This window comes from Epinephelus fuscoguttatus, linkage group LG7, assembly GCF_011397635.1.
Source record: "Epinephelus fuscoguttatus linkage group LG7, E.fuscoguttatus.final_Chr_v1".
NCBI lineage: Eukaryota > Metazoa > Chordata > Actinopteri > Perciformes > Serranidae > Epinephelus > Epinephelus fuscoguttatus.
Window position 1 is genome coordinate 4183708 of NC_064758.1, and position 27039 is coordinate 4210746.

Here is a 27039-nt window from a genome sequence, read left to right on the forward strand (position 1 = left end):
AGCCGTTGGTTTAAGGTAAAGCATTTTAATCCACTGTATGAAGTTAGTGTCAAATCAATATTTCTGCAAAGTACTGAACATAAATGACCATTCAATGCGGTTGAAGGCTTTTTCAGCATCTAATGTACACAGTGCAGCCGACATAGTGAGTTTTTTTGAATAGTGTATGATATTAAATAGTTTCCTTGTATTATCAGATGAATATCGTTTCTTCATGAATCCAGTTTGGTCAGTGTGTATCAGCTTTTTTGACTACCTTAAATAATCTTGCTCACATGTGAGCGCAGTCCACAGAAAGGCAGTTAGAGCTACAGGCTACAAAGAGGCTAAAAACAGAGTTCAAATGACGTTTTTCCAAACTTTTTGTGTTGGGGCTTCAGGACATTTGGATCACTACAGATGAGCAGTATGGAGATATTCTGTGATTTCAATTATGTGTTTTCTGGACGTTTGAATCTGGGGCACCGTAAGCCTGCATTAGGTGGACTTGTGCTGCTACCCACTCTCCCCTTAGATCTCCGCAAGGGATGTGAGGACTCTAAAACTTCACCTGAGCCTCACTCGGCATATGGGTGAGTAGATAATGGCTGAATTTTCATTTTTGGGTGCACTATCCCTTTAAGGTGTGTTTCACACCCTTTTGTCTGCTGCAGGGACCGTTACCCCTACCCAGAGTGTTTTCACACTCTTTTGTCTGCTGCAGGTATTGGCACCGACCCCCTAGGATGTGCTTCACACCTGGGGTATCCTGCAGGGTTTTGTATCCAGGTGGGAGGTTAAGCTGTCTAGACATCACAGGTGGGGCATCTCAAGTAGTTGAAAACACAAAGAAATTGAAATTACAATTACAATTCCCCCCTTTTGATTATTGGTTAATCACTGAAACAAAAAGGAAAGAAAGGAAAAAATATATAACTACAGCACTCGGAGAGCGCAGTCCTCCGCCAAGCAGCTCGGATTTCCCGCCATTTTATTATTTTATCCACTTCGCTTCAACCGATCACCACCAAAATTTTATCACTTGTTCCTTGTCCCATTATCAACCTTTCCTAAAAAAATTCATCAAAATCTGTTCGGAATTTTTCGAGTTATTTTGTAGACAAACGCCAGCGAAAACATAACCTCCTTGGCAGAGGTAATAAAATAAAATATATAGTTACAACTTAATTATCCAACACATTAATTCACATGGATTTTAAAATGAATCATCATGGCAGTTGTTTAGAAGAAAAGAAAAAAAAAGATAATGATAAACGATATATGTGTGTGTGTGTGTGTGTGTGTGTGTGTGTGTGTGTGTGTGTGTATAAGTGAAGGAAAGGGAGAGAGAGAGGAAGGGAGAAAGAGAGAGAAAAGACCAAAAAAAAAGAAAACATTATTTACAAAATGTCATCATCAGAGTCAGAGTCTGAGCTGGGGTAATGATGGGGATCAGGAATGTGAAATGAGGCTGAATTTTGATCAGCATTGTTAACTTTCACATGAACATATGTGAAGGATTGGATTATCGTTTTAGTGAGCACTTTAGACAGCCATTTCAACACGCACGGAATTAAGGTGCTGAGCAAAAAGAAAAAAACTACAACTGGGATAATCATTGTTAAAAACCATGGTGACCATCCTTGGCCCCCAGACTTTAGCCAAGAGGGCCATGAGTCATTTGCTACTGGTGGGGGTCGAATGACATCTTGCATATGTTTGATGATGTTGGTGATGTTCTCGTATTCATCAGGGACATATGTGTGAATTTGACCTGATTGCCAAATTTCGGGATGAACAGTACAGGTGAATGTTTCACTTTGTCCTTCTGTCAGAGTGACAGTCTTGGCAGGTTTGTAGGTGTAGGCCTCTATCAGCATCACCAAACATGATAGGGTCAGGATCAGGTGGTGCATGGTGTAATCTGGTGGGAAAAGGTTTGCGTTGTTAGTCCTGCACGTCTAGTTGGTGTCTGTTGACTTCACAGAGGTATTCCTTGTGTCGTCCTCTGTTGAGCTCGTTCGTCCTTGCGTTGTCCGTCCTCGTGTTGACAGCTGAGTTCCGTTGGTTCAGGGACCTTCCTGCTGTGGCTGGCATGAAACCACGTTGCTCTTTCAGCAATTTTCACAGCACTATGTGTTGTCAGGAGCACCTGGAATGGACCTCGCCGGCGTTTGGAGTGCCAGTGTTTCCTTCTTAGGTCCTTTATCACCACCCAGTCGCCAGGTTGGAAATCATGGAGTGATGTGGAAGCTGGTGGTGGAAGGGCTGATTTCACCTGCTGTGAGATTTAAGACGGAGTGGAAGATAAGTTTTTGCAATATTGTAACATGTCATCTTCACATAGGCCAGTGGAGGGGAGTGGCCTGGTTACAGGCTCCACTCCTAGGGATGGAGGTCTGCCAAAAAGAATTTCAAAGGGACTCATGTTCACCTTTTTCTCATTCTCATATGCATTAGAACAATAGGCAGAGCTTTTGTCTATGGTAGTCCTGTTTCCTCACAACACTTGGCCAGGTTCGATTGCCATTTTCCCTTTTGACACATGGTCCAATTCATGTTGGACTGCTTGACTCATCAGGTAGTTGAAGGCCACTGTAGGTGTTGAATACCTCTGTCAGGCGAGTGAGATATTCGTCAGGGTTTTCACCATCCTTTTGCCTGCAGGCGGTGATTTTCTCATGTTAACTTTTACAGGGAAAGCTTGGGCCTTCAAAGTGCTCTCTGAAACTACACCTGTGTCCAAAAAATTGAAAAAAACAAAACTTTGTTTTAGAGCTAAACCAAATACATCAATGGAAAGGTCTCAACCTAGAGAGTAACACATGTCAGTATGATGATTCTACATGGCTCCTGGTTTGAGCCATTGACCACTGAACCTTGACCTCAGTGCATGTTGGAAGGCGTATAACTCAGCAACTATCATGTGAGTGTAGTCAACAACTGGGTGCTGTCAGATATGGGTAAAATATGGATAAAAATGATTTTCACCCATTTAGAAATGAGATATTTTAAATCTGATTACACAAGTGTGTTTACCATCCCCTTAAAGTCCACACTGTACTCTCAATTCAGTATTTACAACTTCCAAATCTGGGAAAAACACTTTTATTTTTTGAAAACTACAATTCCCTGGGACTTGCAGCTTGATACATATCAGCAACATAGTTGTAGTTCTTCTGATTTGCAAAGTAGGGTTCTAAATAGGGTTGTAAAAAGATATATCTACTGAATATATCTAATATCTAGTAAAGCCGCACTAGTAAAGTAAAGTACACTGCACCTAGATGAACTATGTTAAGAAAAAGTAAAGATGTCGGCTAATTTTTGATATTTTAGCTAATACACTAGAAACAGCGTTTTTGGGACAGTAGATTTTTTGCGGCTTGTAAAATAGAGTTGTAATACAGGGTGGTAAAAAGATAGATCTCCTGAATGTATCTAATATCTAGTAAAGCCAAACTAGTAATGACACTGCACCTAGATGAACTATGTTAAGAAAACTCAAGGATGTTGGCTAATTTCAGATAATTTAGAAAGTACTCTAGAAACGGCTTTTTTGGGATTGTAGTTTTTTGCGGCTTGTTGTAAAATAGAGTTGTAAAAAAAATACATCTACTGAATATATCAAATGTCTAGTAAAGCCAAACTATTAATGACACTGCACCTAGAGGAAATGTGTTAAGAAAAAGTAAGGATGATGGTTAATTCAAGAAATGTTAGCAAGTTCTCTAGAAACAGCATTTTTGGGACTCCGGTTGTAGAGTTGTCAAATAGTGTTGTAAAAAAGTAAATCTACTGAATATATCAAATATCTAGTACAGCCGAACTATCATGTTATTAGTATTAGTATTATTATTATTGGTGGGAAATTATAACAGAGGAATATATTTGCCATTTAAATATCAAGAACACTTCAGTGTTTCTGTATGGAGGACGTTGTTGAATCAGGGAATCCGTGTGACCACCACGCCAGTGGATCCTAATTGACTTTACAGTGGCATTGTTTCTGTGGTACCGGCACGTAATTTCAACCCATTACGTGGTGCCACCACAGAATGCGGTGTTAAGAGGTCGTGGTCATTTCACGTATTTCTGTGAGATCAGGTTGTGAGAAGCCATCTTAAATAGGGAGTGGTCATTTCTCCACAACCAATCCCATTCCCACGTGCAAACAGAGGGACAAAATCATCATTGGGTCAATAAAACACACAATAAACAGAGACAGCAAAAAACAAAGCTCTCTGTGTGACATCAATCTAAAGTAACCTACATTTCTAAAAGGGAATACAGAATATAGTAAATCGATTATAAATAAATACATTTTTCTACAGCGAATGTAACAGAGACCCTTTTTAAGTAGGCTGATAGGGATATGTTTACATTATAAGTTAAAAACAGACATGTTTGACAAAAAGAGACACATTGTTTATCAAACTATGCATATAAAATAATGCAAGGTGGCGCCCCCAGTGCGGACGCCTGTTACAGCAGCTCCTGCTCACCGCTGAGCTTTTTTTCAATTTCTTTTCATTTAACTTTCTCACTTTGAGTTTTTTAAGTTTGGCTCGCTAGCACTTATGTTCTGTTTTGTTATGGAGACGAAGACCGCTCTCTTTATAGCGGTCTTTCTCCCATTTTGCTATGGATACGATCGTGTGCGGGACCCAGCGCCCAGCCGTGCCTCCATTGTTTACACCCGGGACCAGCTGTTAGCGCTGCGTCACACTGTGGTGCGGCCCGAGGAGAGGCACGACATTCCCAGCGAGCTGCGGAGAAGGAGATGGGGATGTCACGCTGGCGTACAGCGCCAACAACGGAGAAGACGGTACAAACCCGTCCTCCTGTCCGTCGTCATGGGGAAGGTAAGATCGCCCCCCAACAAAATGGACGAGCTGTTGGTGCTGACTCGCCATCAGAGGGAGTACCGGCAGAGCAGCGTGCTGGAGTTTACCGAGACATGGCTGAACGCGGAAGTACCGGACACGATCGGCGCGCTGGACAGATTCCATCTCATCAGGCACGACAGGACAGCGGACAGCGGTAAGAGGAAAGGGGGGGGGGGGCATTGTGACATTCTCCACTCTGTTAAAAGTAGGCTGCAGACACAGCACCCTCAGGCCCTCCTTCTGATCTCTGGGGACTTCAACCACGCCCGTCCATCCACCACCCTGCCCACCTTCACCCAGTATGTTTCCTCCCACACCAGAGACAATAAAACACTGGATTTATTTTATGCCTACACAATAGACGCCGGAACTAGGGGTGCGGGGGGTGCGGCCACACCCCCTCCCATCCGCACCCCTAGTTCTTTCATATCATTAATGCATAGATCTATGCTTTTGATGTGATATGCAGCCTGCCTGACTACATACAGTAGCCTTGGCAACCAGGATGTTGTGTCCATCCTGTAAACCTTGCAGCCCCAAACCCGTTCCATGCTGTCGGAGGTGGAGAAGCTCATTAAGCTCTGTCTGGCTCTGCCCTGCATCCAAGCGCTCTTTCTCAGCCTTGCGCAGGCTGAAAACCTGGCTGCGCAACACCATGACGCAGGAGAGACTAACACATTTGGCCATTATGAACGCTCACAGTGACCTTATGGATGAAAGCGATGTCTCGACCCTGCTTAAAATCTTCATCAGTAGGTCAACTGAGAGAAGGTCCACTTTTGGAAATGCATGAAAGCTCTGAGGGCCGAATTCACAAAGAATGAACTGCGGCCGCTGAAAGCACTTTGAATTGCGCTTCACTTGCACCCGCAGTTTGCTCTGTCTTAACGTCCTGTTCACAAAGGATATTGCGCTAATGATATACCAGCACAAACACGCCCACAAAGTTTGGCAGCTGAGTGCAGTTTGCCCCTGATTGCAATTAACCACATGGCAAAGTTATTTTTTTCACTTAACTGCGTGTGGCTATTAGCGCTGGTATTAATTAGACTTTGTTTGTCAAAGTACTGAATACTGTATACCCTCATGTAGTGATGTCTGCTGGTGAGTCAGTCTAACAGTGTCGGATGGGTTGAGGCTGTGGATTTGACCAAGTTTGAGCACATTATCACTATTCCCTCTCACTTGTAGCTGTTTTTCATTATCGTTTGAATTTAATATGAATTATGGAACCGTTTTTGTTCATGTTTGTTTCCCCCATTTCGTAAAATAAATTATTGAAAGTTGCTTTTGAAGTGCGTGACAGAAGTGCGTTTTGAGAATGACCGCAGACTGTCACCTGTTCAATGCATCAATATCTTCAGATGCCATTAAAGTAATAATGATTTTAATAATAATGTCAAAATATTATTTACAGACTGATTTAACAGACGATCACTGCTGCCACGATCACTGGAAAGCCTGGGCGAGAGGCTTCCACAGAGGAGCGCCCAGTTTGCACCAGCTTTCTAAAGACGTTATTTACTTCACTCAAACTGCGTGTAGCTATTAGTGCTGGTGTTAGTGAATTAGACGTTGTTTATCAGTGAGGCTCATTTGCATAAATATATATTATATGTTTGCGCCAAATATATGCATATTGCCTCATTTAAATACGTGCAAATAACACCGGAGCACCGAGACGCAATCTGCTTGGCAGCGCAGTTAGTGGAGCATTTCACCCTCTGCGCATGCTTTGTGAATTAGATGGTAGCCTATCTGTTTGCTCCATTTTTACCAATTTAGCGGCCGCAAAAGCCATGCAATCCTTTTGTGAATTCGGCCCTGAGTCAGGAACGCAGACTTTTCTGTTTTGCATTCAAGGTTACAAATAATGTTATGTTCCTTAAATGGCTTGATTTAGTTATCAAAGTTTCATTTTCTTAACAATAAAGATGCCGTGTTCATCCATTCTAGTTCTCTTATAACTGCATGTTATTATAAAATAACTTCATATCAAATCCTTAATCATTGATAAGTGTGCATGCTTCCCACGCCCCTCCCAACAAAAATCCCGCCCGCCCCTCTCAGAAAATAGTTCCGACATCCATGACCAACACCAAGGAGGCATACCACTCATCCCCCCTGCCTCCCCTGGGAAGAGCTGATCACAACCTGGTTCATCTTCTGCCTGTCTACAGACCTCTGGTGCAGAGTGAACCAGCAACCACCCGCACTGTGAAAAGATGATCTGAGGAGACCGAGGAGGCCCTGAAAGACTGCTTCAAGGCCACTGTGTGGGAGGTACTCAGTGATTCCCATGGAGAGGACATTGACAGACTGACATCATGCATTATGGACTACATAAACTTCTGTGTGGAAAACACCGTACCCACCAGGACTGTACGCTGCTTCTCCAACACCAAACCCGGGATTACTCCAGAGTAAAAAGCTCTCCTGAAGGAGAAGCGGAGAGCTTTTAACTCTGGAACTAAGGATGAGCTGAAGGCCGTGCAGAAGGAGCTACGGAGAAACATCAGGCGGGGAAAGGAAGGATATAAAAAGAAGACGGAGGAACAGCTGCAGCAGAGTGACGTCAGTGGAGTCTGGAGAGGTCTGAAAACCATCTCAGGACACAAACAACCAGACTCCCAGGCCAGAGGCGACCAGCAGTGGGTGAATGATCTGAATCTGTTCTTCAATAGATTTGATCACTCTGCCCCTTGCCTGGCCCAGACATCACGGCTGCAACCCCCCTCATCCTCACCTGCACCTTCCCCCCCACCTACATTCCTGGCACACTGCTTCGACACCTCCCCCACCCCCGCTCCCCCGGACATCTCACCACCCTCCACCCCTCCCCCCAGCACACAGCCCCCCTGCTCCAGCTTGTCCTTCACTACCTTTCAGGTGAGAGATCAGCTGAGGAAGATAAAGACGAGGAAGGCTGCGGGTCCAGACGGCATCAGCTCCAGGCTCCTGAAGCCCTGCGCAGACCAACTGTGCGTATTGCGGCTTCCAAAACAGACCTTTTAGCCGCTGAGAGTGTGAGGTTGGGTCTTCAGATTCGCAGATTTGTGACGCGCTAGGACGCTATGATGACAGATACGCTGAGATCCAAAGATGCTTTTGACGCATTTATTATGAAGAAACGGCGCAGAGCTGTCACAGCGTAGCAAAGATGGATGAATGGACAAATGAAAACCAACGGATTAAACAGATAAAAAAGTAATGAATGAATGAATGGATGAATGGGTAGCGGTCAACAAAAATTACGGCTACCCAACCCTGACTCTCTCATCTGTATCACAGGTGAGTGCGCACCTTTTCACACACACACACACACTTCCGCACGTGACCACGCCTACTCCAACGTGAACCACCACCTCTGCAACACACACACACACACACACACACTCAAGCACACCGTGCTCCTCATCCTCAACCTGTATGTCTCCTACAGTGCGGGATAGTTGAAACCATCTTCAACCTGAGCCTGAGGCTGGGCAAAGTACCACAGCTGTGGAAGACATCCTGCGTGGTACCTGTGCCCAAGACTCCGCACCCAAAGGACTTCAGCAGCTTCAGACCGGTGGCATTAACATTGCACCTCATGAAGACTCTGGAGCGCCTTGTCCTGTCTCGTCTCCGTCCCGCAGTAGGTCCTTCAATGGACCCACTGCAGTTTGCCTACCAGCCTGGCATTGGGGTGGACGATGCCATCATCTTCCTCCTGCATAGAGCTCTTTCCCACCTGGAGAAGCCCGGAGGCTCTGTGAGAATCATGTTCTTTGATTTCTCCAGCGCTTTCAACATCATACAGCCTGCACTTCTGAGGGACAAACTGGAGCACATAGGAGTGGCTAATCACCTCACATCCTGGATCCTGGACTACCTCACGGACCGGCCGCAGTATGTCAGGACCCAGGATTGTATATCGGACTTGGTTGTCTGCAGTACGGGGGCCCCGCAGGGGACGGTGCTGGCACCGTTCCTCTTCACCCTCTACACTGCAGACTTTTCATACCACACCCCCACCTGTCATCTGCAGAAGTTCTCTGATGACTCTGCCATAGTCAGCCTCATCACAGATGGGGACGACAGGGAGTACAGAGAACTGAACCAGGACTTTGTGGACTGGTGCCTGAGGAACCACCTTCAGATCAATGGAGGGAAAACCAAAGAGCTGATGGTGGATTTCCGCAGGCACAGATTCATCCCCCCAACACCGGGGTCCTCACAATCGACCACACTTTCCATGTACATCGCATCCATACATTTTTTATCTTTAGCTTCTCCCATTTTTTTGATCCAGAAATGGTAAAGACTCAAGAGGGGCCTGTGGACTGGAGGTTTCCTCTAATGCCAACCAATTTATCTGTTTACTTTGTTTTATCCACTCTACAAGTCCCATCAACTGTGAAGCCCAGTAATAAAGTATTAAATTTGGAAGGTTGAGACCTCCAGCTGTTTTGGGATAAGCTAATATTTTCACCTTAATCCTTGATTTTCTTTTCTGCCATATGAATGTAGATATCATTTTTTCCCACCCTTTAAAAACTGAGGCCGGAATCCAGATTGGAAGAGATACAACAGCCTAGGTAATACATTCATCCTTATCACTTCTATCCTTCCAAACAATGACAAGGGGAGAATCTCCCATCTCACCAGGTCAGCTTTTATTTGTTCTATCAACTTACCATAATTTGCATTATATAACTGGGAGGTGTCTCTAGTAATCCTTATTCCTAAGTATCTGAAACCCTGAATAGACCATTTAAAAGAAATTTTATCCATCAGTTGAGATGGGAATTCTCCCATTAATATCATGGCTTCTGATTTTGACTCATTCACTCTATATCCGGATATCACCCCAAACTCTTTTAAACATGCCAGAATCGCTGGGATGGAGGTTAAAGGTCGACTAATATACAAAATAAAGTCATCTGCGTATAATGATAATTTATATGTTTCATTTCCGATTGTAATCCCTGAAATCTCTGGATTAGATCTTATTAATTCTGCTAGAACTTCTATTCCGATTGCGAAAAGCAATGGAGACAGGGGTCACCCCTGTCTTGTGCCCCTCTCAAGTCTAAATTTATCAGATATATGACCATTAACTCGTACACTTGATAGAGGATTTTTATATAAAACCATAACCCACTCTATAAAGTTGGGGTGAAAGCCCATTTTCTCGAGTACCACTTCTAGGTACCGCCAATTCACTCTATCAAATGCTTTCTCAGCATCTAAGCTGAGAAGCATTGTTGTGTTACTTTGTGGGATGCTGACACAATATTTAACGTCCTCCTGATATTATATACTCCTTGACGTCCAGGCATAAACCCTGTCATTAACTCACTAATAGATGATTGAACTCTATTTGCCATAATAGTACTTAATATCTTAACATCGTTACACAGGAGGCTTATAGGTCTGTAAGATGCACAGAGTGGAGGGTCTTTCCCCTCCTTCGGTATGACAGAAATTATGGCTTCAGACCAGGTTTTAGGAGGGTCCTTTCTCATTAAATGCATAGTTAAAAACTTTCTTAAATAAGGGGGCTAGATCTTTTTTCAGGCATTTATAAAACTCCCCAGAATACCCATCAGATCCTGGGGCCTTATTATTTTTCAAATCTCCAATCACTTTTTCTATTTCCTCTATTGTAATCGGCTTTATCATTGCTTTTGATTTGTGATCGTTTAATTTGGGTAAATCAGTCTTGTTAAGTATAGTTGTAATTTTTTCCTCCTTTCCCTCCAGCACTGGCAATTCTTAGAGTGACTTATAATATATCGAAAAGGCCTTAGCTATATCTTTGAGGTGAGACACCAGCTTTTTGGAGGTCGGATTAACTATTTTTGAGACTAATCTACTAATTTGAGCTATACGCAATTGGAAGGCCAGTAATTTACTAGTTCTATTTCCTGCTTCATAATAATTCTGATTTGAAAATCGAATTGCACCTTCTGCTTTGTAAGTCAACAATTCATTCAACTCTTGTCTCTGTTGATCTAATTCCTCCAATATGTTTGGATGACTTAATCTAGCATGTTTCTGTTCCAGATCTCTAATACTTCTCTCTAGGTTTAGTTGTTTTCTTTCCTCCTCTTTTTTTAGTCTTGACGAGAGGGCTATAATTTTTCCCCTTAACACTGCTTTTGCTGCTTCCCATAATACAGAGGGGCGGACCTCATCATTATCATTCTCCCCTAAAAAACTTTTCAGATAACCCCTAATTTCTTGAACTGTTTCTGGATTATTTAATAAAGAAACATTTAGACTGCATTATTTAAAACCTCTACATGTGTCCACAGCCATCATCATCACCACCAGACCATGATCCAACATGGATATAGGTTCAATGCGGCAATCAATTACTTCATGTGCATCCTGTTTCGAAACACAAAACATATCAATACTGGAGTAGCTATTGTGTACTCTTGAAAAAAAAAATGTGTAGTCTTTCTCTTTAGGATGTTTAAAGCCCCAAATGTCCTCTAATCCAAGTTCTTCAATTATGCTACATAGTGCTTTAGATTTTTGTGATTGAGGTCCCCCAACTGCCAGAGATTTATCTAGTTTCCTATTAATAACACAATTAAAGTCCCCTCCTGCTATTATTTCCCCCTTAGCATTTCCCGCAATAATTGATGCAGCTTCTTTAAAAAATGTCGGGTTGTCTTCATTTGGTGCATATAAATTCAAAATTGTGAAATAATTATTTCCAATTGTACCCACTACCAAAATAAGCTCTTTATCTTCGTGTACTTTCTCTGGGACAAAACATAAGGCTTTGTGAAACAATATGGCCACTCCCCTTTTTTTCCCATCCCTACAGGATGCACTGAACATTTGGCCCACCCATTCTATTTTTTAATTTTTTTTGTGTTCCTTTTCATCTAAATGTGTCTCTTGGAGCAGGGCAATGGAGCACTTTAATTCTTTTAATTGGCTTAATATGATACATCTTGTTTGGTTTCCATGGATATAAAAGTAAAACATTTTATTGTCAAGTTGTTTAAACATGTCTGCCAACATACAAAAAACAAACAAACCCAAAAAAATATTAAGAACACTCACCCCAAATACCCTTCGTGGCAAAAAGACTTCCACAAACACAGTGGATTGACTAAAGAAAAATGCTGAATTCACAGTTTGTCAATGTGTCAGTCCAGTCCCGTTCTAATTTGGGCAGAGATTTAAATTTCTCGGGGTAATGCACAATGAGTGCTAATGCAACAAACCACCACCAAAAAAAGGAGCAAGCTGTGGCTCCCTGAAACATCTCCCCCTCACCAGGCCCTTTCCCATATATATCTTTAAATCAGTACCCCCAGCCTAAAGTAAGCTAAGCGGGTGCCTGAATTTTGCCCTAAAGCCTGTTCAAACAATGTTATAAAATGTCATTATGCCAACCAGTGTCTTTTATTTCAACACATGAGCTGAGTTGCTCACCATTTTGTCTATATCTAAGTACCTTGAAACAAACTGAGGGGCTTCAGTCAGGCCGTGAGTCATCGTCTTCATTGTTTTCCTGAATTATTGCTCTGATATCTGCATGAATCAGTTGCTGAACTCTAGTCTTCCCTCATCCCCTCTGTGTTGTCCATCCCTCGTGCAGCAGCTCTCTCTCTTCAGTGTATCCCGATCAGAAACCTCCGCGTTGATCCCCAGATCTTTCAGAGTAGGTTGGGCTTCCACGATGGAACGAAAAACCCTCGTCCTGGACTCCAGAAAAAGTTTGAGTTGGGCTGGGTAAAGACAATGTGCCTTAATGCCTTTCCCCTTCAGCGTTTTGATCACCACTCGTACCTGTTTCCTCTTTCTTTGAACCTCCGCCGAATAATCATGATCAAAGTAAACATCCTGACCCTGAAACTGAATGTTCTGCATCTTCCAAGCTTGTTGTAATATCATTTGTTTTACTTTATAGAAACAGACAATTATCGATCTTGGTGGGGCGTTCGCCCCCCTCTGTGATGTTGCAGCTGCTCTGTGGGCTCGCACAATGTTAATGTCCACGTCTTCAGGAAGTTTTAATGAGGAGCACAAAAAGTCAACTAGAAACGCATGCATATTGCTGATTCTTTGATCTGGAAAATTCTGATATTATTGTGTCTCTGAGCATTCTCCAAACGGTCAATGTTGGCGGCTAGGTTAGCCTCCCTCCTCAGCAGGTATGCCAATGCCCTCTCCTGCCGGGTGCTCCTATCCTCCGTCACATTCACCCTTTGTTCTGCCACAGTGATTCTGTCATCCAACTTATCAATTCGCTGATTTATTTCACTCACCGATGATTCAAGTCGGTCGAGCGAGGCCTTAGTGTCTTTAAAGGCTTCAGTATTTTCTTGTCGGAATCTCCTTAGCTCGGTTAGCATCTCCGATGCTCCACTAGCATGCTGATTAGCATCCTGTGATTATGCATGCTGTGACATGGCCGTTGGCATTCGCGTCCTCTTTATAATGTCTTCCGTAACTGTTCCAGAGTCTGTTGTGTTCGCTGTTGTGTTCGCTTTTTGTTTGTATGTAGAAAATCCGTCACTTTACTCTGGCTCTGTAGGCTGGTCTCCATTTGTTGAGATAAATTAGGGCTGTTTAAAGCAGCTGTGTGGAACTTTTCGTTTTCGTTGATTATAGCGCCCCTTTGGTCGAAGCGGTATGACACCCACAGCCTGGTGTTGTAAAATTCCAACTGCAGCCAGCAGTTACCGCATGCATTTGTTTTGGAGAGCAAGAGGATTAACTAACGTCAGGTCAGTCCAAGTAATTAGTGGAAACAGCAAAATTACTTAGTAAATTCTCCTGTCGTGTTTCTGTTCTGATATAATCTAATCTGTTGTGTATTTTGAGCTACTAAGGCTACTGCAGTAGTGTGAGCCTCAAGTTGTTCTGGGTAATGTAGTAACCGTTGTTGTGCTACTGGAAACAATGAGAAGCAGCCGTGTACATTCGGTGTAAGGAGGAATAAACAGTTAACAAGTCATCTGCTGAGTCCGCATTATTATGTGAAAAGAATACTCAGACGATTTGGGAGTTATGCCCTTTCTCTGTCATTTTCACATTGAGACAGCGGTTAGTATGGCACTTGTAGGGGATCGGTACATCTTGCACGGAGGGATACACCGGTGAGCAACAGCTGCAGCTGGCTCTGGGACAGATATGCTAGGTCACTCGGTAAAAGCAAACAAAGAGACGACACGGACGATATTACTCACCCGACTGAAAGCTGTCCATCAGCTCCTGCAGGCCTGGGCGATTTTTACCAGTTCATCTTAGGAACATGAAAAAAAGTTTCAATCACGCCAGGATTAGTGATTGCTGCAAAGTTTCCACTCCTTGTGATGCACTCTCTGCGGCGCTTTTCCCCCTGATGATATATTTCCCCAACGATGGTAGCACCGAATCCCATTTTGTGCAGCAAAATGGGAGCAGAGGATTCAGCCTCTCTTCTCGCCCGCTCAGCGTACAACACATGGAGTTCCTCATCTGTGTACTCCAGCTCAAGCAGGTATGGCTCTGGATCTGTGTCTGCTACAAGAAACTCTTCAAAATCGCGTTCAAAGTCGTTTCATTGCAGCTACTAAATCCGGAGATATCGCAAGGCTAAATAAACAGCTGAGCTTTGTTTACAAGCTACGTCTGTGCTTGCTCACTGGTGTATCACTCCGCGGATCACAGCGCAGGACGTACTGACCCCCTATAAGCAATCATCAATCAATCAATCAATTTTATTTATAATCAATCAATTTTATTTATAAAGCCCAATATCACAAATCACAATTTGCCTCACAGGGCTTTACAGCATACGACATCCCTCTGTCCTTAAGACCCTCACAGCGGATAAGGAAAAACTCCCCAAAAAAACCCCTTTAACGGGGGAAAAAAAACGGTAGAAACCTCAGGAAGAGCAACTGAGGAGGGATCCCTCTTCCAGGACGGACAGACGTGCAATAGATGTCGTACAGAACAGATCAACATGATAAATTAACAGTAATCCATATGACACAGGGAGAGAGAGAGAGAGAGAGAGAGAGAGAGAGAGAGAGAGAGAGAGAGAGCGAGAGAGAGATATGCAGGTAATGACAGTATCTTACAACAACATTAATGGAAGTAATAATATTATAGTTATAGTTCTGGTTACTGCGGTACAATATGTTGAAAGTATGTATTAATACCTGGCAGTATACATGTGTGACAATAATCATATGTGTATAATAACAGAAGAAGTATGACTAATGACTAATGATGGCAGCAGCAGCTGGAGGCATCTGGCGGGACCACGGCAGCAGCACAACCACACACGTCACGCTGTCCAGGCACCGCTGTGATATGAGTTAATCTGAGAGACAGTGGAGCACAAAGGCTCCGGAGAAGAAGCCGAGTTAGTGACATCCAGAATGGCCGGGTTAGCTAGATGCAGTAATAGGATACGAGAGAGAGAGAGAGAGAGAAGGAGAGAAGGGGCCCGGTGTATTATAGAGGGGTCCTCCGGCAGACTAGGCCTAAGTCAGCCTAACTAGGGGCTGGTACAGGACAAGCCTGAGCCAGCCCTAACTATAAGCTTTATCAAAGAGGAAAGTCTTAAGTCTAGTCTTAAATGTGGAGACGGTGTCTGCCTCCCGGACCGTAACAGGAAGATGATTCCACAGGAGAGGAGCCTGATAGCTAAAGGCTCTGGCTCCTGATCTACTTTGAGACTTTAGGGACCACGAGTAACCCTGCGTTCTCAGAGCGCAGTGTTCTGGTGGGATAATATGGCACTATGAGCTCTCTAAGATATGATGGAGCTTGACCATTTAGAGCTTTATAAGTTAACAGTAGGATTTTAAATTCAATTCTGGATTTTACAGGGAGCCAGTGCAGAGAAGCTAAAACAGGAGAGATATGATCGCGTTTCTTAGTTCCTGTTAGTACACGTGCTGCTGCATTCTGAATTAGCTGGAGAGTTTTTAAGGACTTACTAGAGCTACCTGATAATAGAGAGTTACAATAATCCAGCCTTGAGGTAACAAAAGCGTGGACCAATTTTTCTGCATCTTTCCGGGTCAGGATAGGCCTAATTTTCGCAATATTACGCAGATGATATAATGCAGTCCGTGAGGTTTGCTTTAAATGAGAATTAAAAGACAAATCTTGATCAAATGTTACTCCGAGGTTTCTTACGGTAGTGGCAGGGGCCAGAGCAATGCCATCTAGAGAAACTATGTCATCAGATAAAGAGTCTCTGAGTTGTTTGGGGCCAAGAACAATAACTTCAGTTTTGTCTGAATTTAACATCAGGAAATTGGTGCTCATCCAAGTTTTTATGTCTTTAAGGCAATTATGGAGTTTAGTTAATTGATTGCTTTCTTCTGGCTTCATTGATAAATACAACTGAGTATCATCCGCATAACAATGGAAATTTATAGAGTGATTTCTAATGATGTTACCTAACGGAAGCATATATAGAGTAAACAGGATTGGTCCGAGCACAGAACCTGCGGAACTCCAAAACAAACTTTAAATGTACGTAAGGATGGTTCATTGCTGACGTCAACAAATTGAAAACGATCAGATAAATAAGATTTAAACCAGCTTAGTGCTGAACCTTTTAAGCCAATTAAGTGATCCAGTCTCTGCAGCAGAATTTGATGGTCAATTGTGTCAAACGCCGCACTAAGATCTAACAAGTACAGAGACGAGTCCTTTGTCTGAAGCAATCAGAAGGTCATTTGTAATTTTAACTAGAGCTGTCTCAGTGCTATGATGCACTCTAAATCCTGACTGAAATTCCTCAAATAAATTATTATCCTGGAGAAAATCACACAGCTGGTCTGCGACTACTTTCTCAAGGATCTTTGACATAAAGGGAAGATTAGATATTGGTCTATAGTTGGCTAACACCTCTGGATCCAGGGTGGGCTTGTTTAGTAGAGGTTTAATTACAGCTACCTTAAAAGACTGTGGTACATAGCCTGTTAATAAGGATATATTGATCATATCTAATATATGAGTGTTAACTAAAGGTAAAGACCTCCTTAAGTAGCCTAGTTGGGATGGGGTCTAAGAGACACGTTGATGATTTGGATGAAGAAATCACTGCAGTCAATTCTTGAAGAGAAATTGGGGAGACGCAATCTAAATATATATTAGATTTTACAGCTGTGTTTGAGGTTAGATAGGTACTATCTGAGGGCAGGAGGTCATGAATTTTGCCTCTAATAGTTAGAATTTTGTCATTAAAAAAGCTCATAAAATCATTACTGCTAAGGGCTAAGGGAATACAAGGCTCAATAGAGCTCTGACTCTCAGTCAGCCTGGCTACAGTGCTGAAAAGAAACCTGGGGTTGTTCTTATTGTCTTCTATTAATGCTGAGTAATAGTTTGCTCTGGCATTGGAGGCCCCTCTTATAAGTTTTGAGACTGTCTGTCCAGATTAAACGAGATTCTTCCAGTTTGGTTAATCGCCAATTCCTTTCAAATTTTCGCGATATTTGTTTTAACTTACGGGTTTGAGAGTTATACCAAGGAGCGAACTTTCTTTGCTTTTTTAACTTCTTTTTAAGAGGAGCTACAGAGTCGAGCGTTGTTCGTAGCGAGCCTACGGTGCTATCAACAAAATGATCAATTCCCGAGAGGTTAAAGTCGGCACGGGAAACCTCTGTTACTGAAGGTATTGGTATTGAATTTAACGAAGTAATCTTTTCCTTAAGTTTTGCGACAGCACTATCTGATAAACATCTAGTATAGTAACTGTTGCTGAGTGGCGTGTAATCGAGTAAAAAGAAATCAAAAGTAATCAGATAATGATCCGATAGCGAGGGATTCTGTGGAAAGACTTTTAGGTTATCAATTTCAATTCCATACGTCAGAACTAGATCAAGGGTATGGTTAAAACAATGAGTAGGTTCATGTACACCCTGACTGAAGCCAATGGAGTCTAATAATGAGATAAACGCGTAGCCAGGAGTCATTATCAACGCCGACATGAATGTTAAAATCGCCTACAATAATAACTTTATCTGATTTAAGAACTAAACTGGATAAAAACTCTGAGAATTCAGATAAAAATTCAGAATACGGGCCAGGAGCACGGTACACTATAACAAATAAAAGTGGCTGCGAGGTTTTCCAGGTCGGATGTAAAAGACTAAGAACGAGGCTTTCAAATGAATTATAATCTAGTTTAGGTTTAGGACTGATTAACAGACTAGAGTTAAAAATGGCTGCAACTCCCCCTCCTCGGCCGCTGCCTCGAGGAATGTGGGTATTATTATGACTGGGAGGAGTGGACTCATTTAGACTAACATATTCATCTGGACACAGCCAGGTTTCAGTGAGACTGAGTAAATCAATATGATTATCTGATGTTAATTTTACTAACACTGCTTTAGACGATAGAGACCTGATATTTAACAGTCCGCATTTAATTCTCCTGTTTTGTCTTTCTGTCACAGAAGAGGTTTTAATTTTTATGAGGTTGTTATGCACAACTCCTCTTTGTTTAATTTTAGATTTAGATAATTTAGGCGGTCGGGGGACAGACACCGTTTGTATAAAACTATTAAAACTATGGCTGGGTAACTGAACTAGAAGCTCAGAGAGGCGTTTAGGACTGCGACTCTGAGTCCTGGTCTCAACTCTGGGTTGTCAGGGATTTAAATTACTAATAAAGTTTGCCAGGTTCCTAGAAATGAGAGCAGCTCCATCCAAAGTGGGATGAATGCCGTCTCTCCTAATAAGACCAGGTTTTCCCCAGAAAGTTTGCCAATTATTAACAAAACCCACACTGTTTGCTGGACACCACCTGGACAGCCAGCGGTTAAATGATGACATGCGGCTAAACATGTCATCACTGGTCAGATTTGGGAGGGGTCCAGAGAAAACTACGGAGTCCGACATCGTTTTTGCATATTCACACACCGAAGCAATATTAATTTTAGTGACCTCCGATTGGTGTAACCGGGTGTCATTGACGCCGACGTGAATAACAATCTTACTGAATCTACGTTTAGCTTTAGCCAGCAGCTTTAAATTTGATTCAATGTCGCCCGCTCTGGCCCCAGGAATACATTTGACTATGGCCGCTGGTGTTGCTAACTTCACGTTTCTCAGAATAGAGCTGCCAATAACCAGAGTTTTATCCTCAGCGGGTGTGTCGCTGAGTGGGGAAAAGCGGTTGGAAACGTGAACAGGCTGGTGGTGAGCCGTGGGCTTCAGCTTGGAGCTGTGCTTCTGGCGAACCGTAACCCAACCTCCCGGCTGAACGGGAGTTACCGGAGGACAGTTAGCAGAGGCTAAGGCTAGGCTAAACACTGAGACCCAGTCACTGGATGTACAGACACAAAAAAGATATCGATCATGTTGTCTCAATATGAAAATGATAGAGAAAGGGCATAACTCCCAAATCGTCGGAGTATTCTTTTATGTGAAGATACACAGTGAAGACATAACATAATCCTAACACAGCAAAGCTGTTACCTGCAGCCTTCACTTGCAAAACTAGCGCTACTAACGTTAGGTCAGTCCAAGTAATTAGTGGAAACATGCTAACATGCTAACGTTATACACAAATTAGTAGTAAAGTAAGACCTGTTCATAAATGTTCTGGTGTAGCTCTGAATTTCTTAGAAACTGAGGACAACTGCCTGCTGTATATTTGTGTTCATGGTCACAGTCACAGATAATTTTAGATAATGCTCCTTCGTTATCCGCCATGACATCAAAAGTACAACCAAGTCTTCACAGATACATCTCTGGTAAAACTGTTAGGTGTTATGTGTTCAGCAATGCCCGCTGCGTACTGCTTACTCAAAGAACACTGTAAACACGGCTCGTTCTTCTTCTGTGGTTTAATCGCTGCAGCCGCTGCGGGCGAGCAGAATCACTTCCGCCTCGGGTGTCGTATTCTGGTTTGCTGACTTCCGCTGTGTGTCCGACCCGAGCAAGGCTACTCTAAATAGTCATATAGAAAGGCTGTTTTGTCACTGCTGGGTTCAAATAAATATGCGGATCTTCAAGTTTTATTAATGGTAAAAAGTTCTGCACAGCTGATCTAACTGACGGACCTGGCAGAGTAAGTGATTCAAGCGTCTGCCATGGACATGATGTCACCGGAAGCCCCCCCCTTTCTTTTGTTTTTTAACGCTCTTTTTTAGCAACTTGGAGCACGTCTTTTTGAGAGCCAATTCATATGCGTGATTAATCAACAATAATGGGTACCCTTGCTGCGAAAGTTTGTGTTTCATATCGACTGCCTTCTCAATTAAGTCCTCTGTGGAATGACAAATTCTTCTCAAACGGAAAAACTGACTGATGGGAAGATCCTTTTTTAAGGGAGTGGGATGGCAACTGGTGGCTAGCAATAACGTGTTTTTATCTACGTCCTTTTGATAGATAGTTGTAATGAGAAAGCCGCTGGTTTTAATAATCCACATATCTAGGAAACTGACTTTTTCATCACTGTAGTTAGATGTGAACTGTAAAATACTGTCGAAGCTGTTTAGCAGAGTAACAAAATCTGCCAGTTCATCAGGATTACCATTATACACACAGAAGATGTCATCCATAACCCTGTACCATTTTATAATCTTGAACAAATGTGTGTTTTTGTCCGGATTAAAGGTGAAATTCTTTTGAAAGAATCCAACAAATAGATTTGCATAATTTGGTGCACAAATGGTGCCCATGCTTGTATCTGAAACTTGTAAATAAAAATTATTTTGAAAACTGAAATAATTGCACTTCATAACAAAACTGGCTTAATCAATAATGAATTGATTAGGAGGGTTAGATGTACTGTCTCGGTCTTGTAAATAAATAAAAACGTAACGCCTCCAAGCCACCTTCATGGGGTATGTTTGTATAAAGGCTTGTGATGTCAAGGGTTAACAAGAAGGCATCTTCTGGTAAATCTCTGAAATTTTGTCAATGAAATCAGTGGAGTCCTTGATGTAAGCTGGCAGAGTCTGGACAAAAGGTTTAATGCAGAAATCGACAAAGTCAGGCAAACAGTCATCATGTCCTGCTCCACAATTCTACAAAAGTGTTTATGGACACATTGTTAGTGTTGGGGCAGAAAATGCTTTTGGCTTTAAAGACAGAAGCATGAGTGGCACTAGCAGAGTCTGTGTTTTTGGAAAATAAGTGACGTAATTTAATTTATAATTTATTTTAATATTATATACATATATATATATATATATATATATATATATAGACACATATATTTGATGTGTTGTACTGAAATGTGTATTTTCACATTTGAGGAACACTTTAGGGATTCAGTATCCAGCTCCAGACAGTTCTGGATATGTATGAATATGTACACATATCACCAGGTTCATCTAATAATGTGACCTGCTGATTTTGTCCATTTATATATGTATGCATTTGCACTGCATTTTTTTGAGCCCTTGGTAAAAAGTGTAAAAAATCTTTTTTTTTTTTTTTGATGATACACATCTTTTCAGATGCCATGTTTTTTAGAAATTAGGCACAGCCATAATTTGTATATTTTGTATGACTTTTTTGCCACTATGATTTATTTTAATTGTGTGGAGTTCTGATAGGGCAAAGTGAACTCTGATTGTTCTTATTATATGCATAGTTTGATAAACAATGTGTCTCTTTGTGTCAAACATGTCTGTTTTTAACTTATAATGTAAACATACCCCTATCAGCCTACTTACAAAGGGAATCTGTTACATTCGCTGTAGAAAAATGTATTTATTTATAATCGATTTACTATATTCTGTATTCCCTTTTAGAAATGTAGGTTACTTTAGATTGATGTCACACAGAGAGCTTTGTTTTTTGCTGTCTCTGTTTATTGTGTGTTTCATTGACCCAATGATGATTTTGTCCCTCTGTTTGCACGTGGGAATGGGATTGGTTGTGGAGAAACGACCACTCCCATATATATAAGATGGCTTCTCATGACCAGAAAATTGTTTGCCTGATGAAGGTCTAGTACCGAAACACCGTAAATAAATTATTTATTGCAAGTTTGCGTGTGCAGGAGTCCTTTTGCAACTTTTTGGTCTTCTCTCTCCAACACACCTGTCTTTTTTAATAGATGTGCGAAGTTGCTCACATTATTTGACTAAAAAATATATAAGATAAGATAGACTTTACTTGTCCCCAGGGGGGAAATTCAAGATATGCATTTTAATTAGTTTTTTAGTTTTAATTATTCCATTAGTTTGGACCACTCTAGCTAGTAGCTACTTTATAGTAGGCTGTACATAATCCTATACAGTGAGGTGATAGTTTTTCTATGGCAGGCTACTTTGTACTAGTAGGTTTAGTACAACAATAGTGGTCTTTGAGAGAGAGAGAGGAGGGAGAGAGATTTTCTATTGTAAGGACTCTAGAAACCCATTTTCACTGAGACATATTGAGGTGAGAGGTAAAGACACCCCTTTAATCAGTTTTACCAAAATTCATACCAAAATGACAAACACAAGTGCACTACCCAAGCTGTACACTACACACAAAGTCATCATCTATAATAATAAAAAAACAACATAAAAAAACATACATAGCGGTACTCATTGTCACATGGCTTAGGTTTTTTTTAACAAATGAATCTAATGTATTCTGGAGAAAATATTTTCTTTTTGACATCTTTCTTTGATTAGGCTACATTACATTATAATGCTTAATATTAGCCAAATATTTAGTTTCACCCAGAACATTTAGATTTAACATTTATATTTATATTTATATTTAGCATTTAATATTTAGATTTAACTATTTAATATATTTCTAAGTTAACAAATATTGCTGTAAATGTGGTAAAAGGTGACGTTAAAAAATTCACAATACTTTTTTAAACATTGTTTGAAGCTAAATGTGGCAAAATGTTGATGTTATTTTCAGCGTGGAACACTTTCTAAAGGCACCCCATACAAGAGTAATAACAATGCAACAACAACAAATAGTAGATGACACAAAGATGTGAGGTCATGTACTCTTCAAATAAGTGAATAAAGCGCTGCATAATGTAACAACATTACTTGACGTGGTTTAAGGCTTCAAGCCACTGAATAGTGTTCAGATAGACAGAGGGATGCTCTTATTGCCCAGTGCATTATATATCAAATATCCACCTCAATCAAATCTAGTATACAACATACAGGTGCATCACCATAATTTAGAATATCATAATAAGTTCAATATTTTTTGTCATATATATATATGTATATATATATATATATATATATATATGCACACTCACCTCGTCTGTCAGCTACATAGATATATATACGTAGATGCCGCATTCAACGGTGCTCCTCATTGGAGCGATACGTCAACGCGGCCGCCATCTTGCCCAGGTGGAGCCGCGCTGCCTAATGCATGTATGTCTATGGCAGGAGATTAGTTATGATTAAAATCATCATTACTCGCTGAATTCTCAACCGATTTTCATGCAGTTTGGTTTGTTACAATTGTCAGACATGTAGTTATGATACAGGATACTTGGTTAAATAAAAAATGCAGCTTTTCATACCAAAATATTTGATCTTATGTAGATAAAGTAACAGTAATAGTTCTACAACACATTTAAACTAAACTAAACTAATAAATATTCCTTTTTCTTACTAGATGTACAATGCCCACCATGATGTCATTTAATTATTAATTTTGACTATAAATGTTTATTCACATTTCACACAATGTGCAAAAAAATAGTGTATCAGCAGGTTTGTGCCGAGCTGCAGTGTAGATTCTGATTAACAAATGTTGGTTTTGTACAAGTGAAAATAAATGACTTAGAGCTGCATATTTACACAAAATTTTGCTTTAATCTCATATGTATAACACCACAGTGCTCATGGGAGCCTGGACACATAACTGTTTACATTATTAGGTCATATGTACAAAAAATACAGTGTACAGTAGCTAGTATTATTTTTAGGAGTCTGCCCAGTCCTGTCGAAGTCCTCAGGTGTGAAGTGACAGCTGCAGATGACTGAGGAGTCACTCGGGACAAAGTCCTTTCTCCTCACTGCTGCTACCCATGCCCGTCTCCTATCTGTGTTTTTTGGGAAACTACACACAAAACAAGTGTCAGAAAAACGCAGTTCCACATAATTTGTAGTTACAATTCAGGCCACAAGTTAACTACTAACGTTATGCTGCGTTATGTCACGTTGGTGCCATGAAACAGATAGTTGACAATTTGGAATAACACATACACCGACATAGCTGTTTGACAAAGCATCATAATTTTATAAGTAATATTATATAAATGTTAACCTTTTTTCTTTAAGTTGTGTGACATAGCGTTAGCTTAATTTGGCATTAGGACCAGAACAGGACAGTTGCTTTACTTGATTAGCTTAAAAGAAGGATCACTTTTTGAGATTTATATCTCGTTAAACATGTTCGTAACAGTAAAATATTGTAAAACAACTTCTTACCTGTGGAATGTTATTCCCTTCTGCTTGGTTTTAACACTTCTTTCATTCGTACACCCAAATGCAGAGCAAAAATGTGGCATTTTTGCCGCGTCTGACATGGATCTGAACCGGTCAGAGCACCTAGGCAAGATGGCGGCGGTATTGACGCATCCCACAAGCCAGGGTGCGGCATCTATGTATATGTGGGTACGTCCCAAGTCCCTTAAAATTACTGCTAACCACCTAACCTAGCCACCGTACCTAACTGTTTAGTCCCTCCCACTTAGGAAAACATTTAAGGAGTCAGGAGTTAGGAGTGAAGAGCAAGGATTGCTGATAAGAGACATGAGATGCCCTTACTCTGAAGCGTCACGTAAAGCGACGTCCTTTTCTGATGACGGCGGCACAGCTGGATCTGCTGCAGAACGGAGCCAGCGTTTGGCGTACATCCCAAGTCACATTATATTCGCTGATCAAAGCCGTAACCCCCCCCCAAATCCACTCGCCATCATTCAACAAGTCAGCTGCTGAGTGAATAAGACATCAGACCTGTCAGTCTACCTCAATCAATCAATTTTATTTATAAAGCCCAATATCACAAATCACAGTTTGCCTCACAGGGCTTTACAGCATACGACATCCCTCTGTCCTTAAGACCCTCACAGTGGATAAGGAAAAACTCCCCAAAAAACCCTTTAACAGGGAAAAAAACGGTAGAAACCTCAGGAAGAGCAACTGAGGAGGGATCCCTCTTCCAGGATGGACAGACGTGCAATAGATGTCGTACAGAACAGATCAACATAATAAATTAACAGTAATCCACATGACACAATGTGACAGAAAGAGAGATACAGAGACAGAGAGAGATGCAGGACAGACGGTAATGATAGCAGCTTACAACAACATCAATGAAAGTAATAATATTAATTAATATTAATATTAATAGGCTAATTAATATTACCTACAAGCTATTAAACATTCCACTCACATGACATGCAGGACAATTAATGATGGGCAAATGTGTGTGTGTGTGTGTGTGTGTGTGTGTGTGCGTGTTTGTGTGTGTGTGTGTGTGTGTGTATGTGGTGTTATATCAACACGTGTGGTTCTGGACATGAGCAGCTGCACATTTAACAGCCACACATCACCGACAGTCAACGGATTGTGAATGAAATAAACTTAATTGGCCTACAATATGACAGTCTTGCACGAAATATCATCAACGTTACTCTTTGTAGTCACGTAGGAATGTGAATTACAGCGTTTCATTGCAAAGAATGCATGTAACAGGTACACTTGCGCTGTTTCTCCGCCATCTCGTTCAAATGAGCCAGATGTAGGGGGCGGGTATTTATATGTCATGGCCTCAAGCTGAAAAAGACTTCCTGTTAGGAACCTCTCGTGTTACCTTACTCATCGCACCTAGATCCCTCCTACCTGTGTGTTCACACCAAACGCGATGACGCAACCCTCCTCCCGCAATTTTCTTCACCTCCCGCTATTTTCTGGTCAACCATGGCTGAGTTAACTACTGTAGCTGCTCTGTATCTGTTGTGGACATCTGATTTGGATCGGAGACCCAAACACCGCCGTGTCTGGGTTCAAAATATTCTCCAGAAACGCACACAGCTGGGTGAATATCATCACCTCCTGCAAGAGCTGCGTCTGGATGACGGTCGTTTCCAGCAGTACTTCAGGCTGACGCTGGCCCAGTCTGAGGACCTGCTGGCCCGTATCGGTGCGAGGATCTTCCGCCTGGACACCAACTACAGGCGCTCCATCCCAGCTGCGGAGCGCCTGTCCATCCGTCTCCGGTTAGTTGCTTATAATTTCTTTATGAATGGTTGGATATCAACGCTGGTTGGATGTCGCAGCACAGCATCACGCGATGTCGCTTGAAAAGTTCAAATTTTTCAACTTCAAGCGACACACACGATGAGGCGATGGACGCGTCACCGCTTCATCACGTCGCTCTTATCACCTGAAACACGTCACCCAAATGGAAACTTGTGGCGTTCATCGCGTCCATCGTGTTTGGTGTGAACGCACAGTAACTCCTAACGCTAACTCCTTACTGGCAGGAATAAGAGACATGAGACGGCCTTAAAGATGGCGGAGCTCGAACGACTTCCGGTTCAAGTAAGGAGTTAGGAGTTAGCAGTATACAATTAAGAGACTTGGGACGTACCCTGTATCTATGTGTCAGCTGGCAGTATCATCGTCATGAATTCAAGTTTTCTGCATTCCGCCGATACATCAGATAACTTCCTGCGTGTTATTTCAAAATAAAAGCTGCCCGGTGTGTTAAAGGTGCTGTATGTAAGAATGTGGCCGGTTACTGCACTCAAATTCAAAATACTGCCGCGAGTCGTGTCCGCCCCCCCTCCCCTACAGATTCGAGGTTGCTGGACAGCGGCACGCTGGAGACTGATTTGTTTGCCCACAGGCGGCTGCCGTGGCACGGCTGTGTCGCCGCGTCCTAGATCTTCGGTTTTCCAGCGGACCGTTCGAGCAAGTCCGGCTTCTCTGCTGCTAACGCTGCTGCCGGGATACAGCTGAGGAGGAGCCGGCTGCTAATGCTATGTACCGGGACACTGCTAATGCTGGTTGCTGTGCTGCTGTAGCTCAGTCGTAACTGTAGCTGATGCTGAGACTCTACTGACTGCGTGACTGGTAGACGGCGGTGGGTGGCGCAACAGGCCAAAACACAAATTCAAAACATAAACATGATTTGCGGACTGTAAAAATTTTTCTTAAATGCGAATTTTCTGGCCGTAGCCTACTATTGTTGTCGGTGA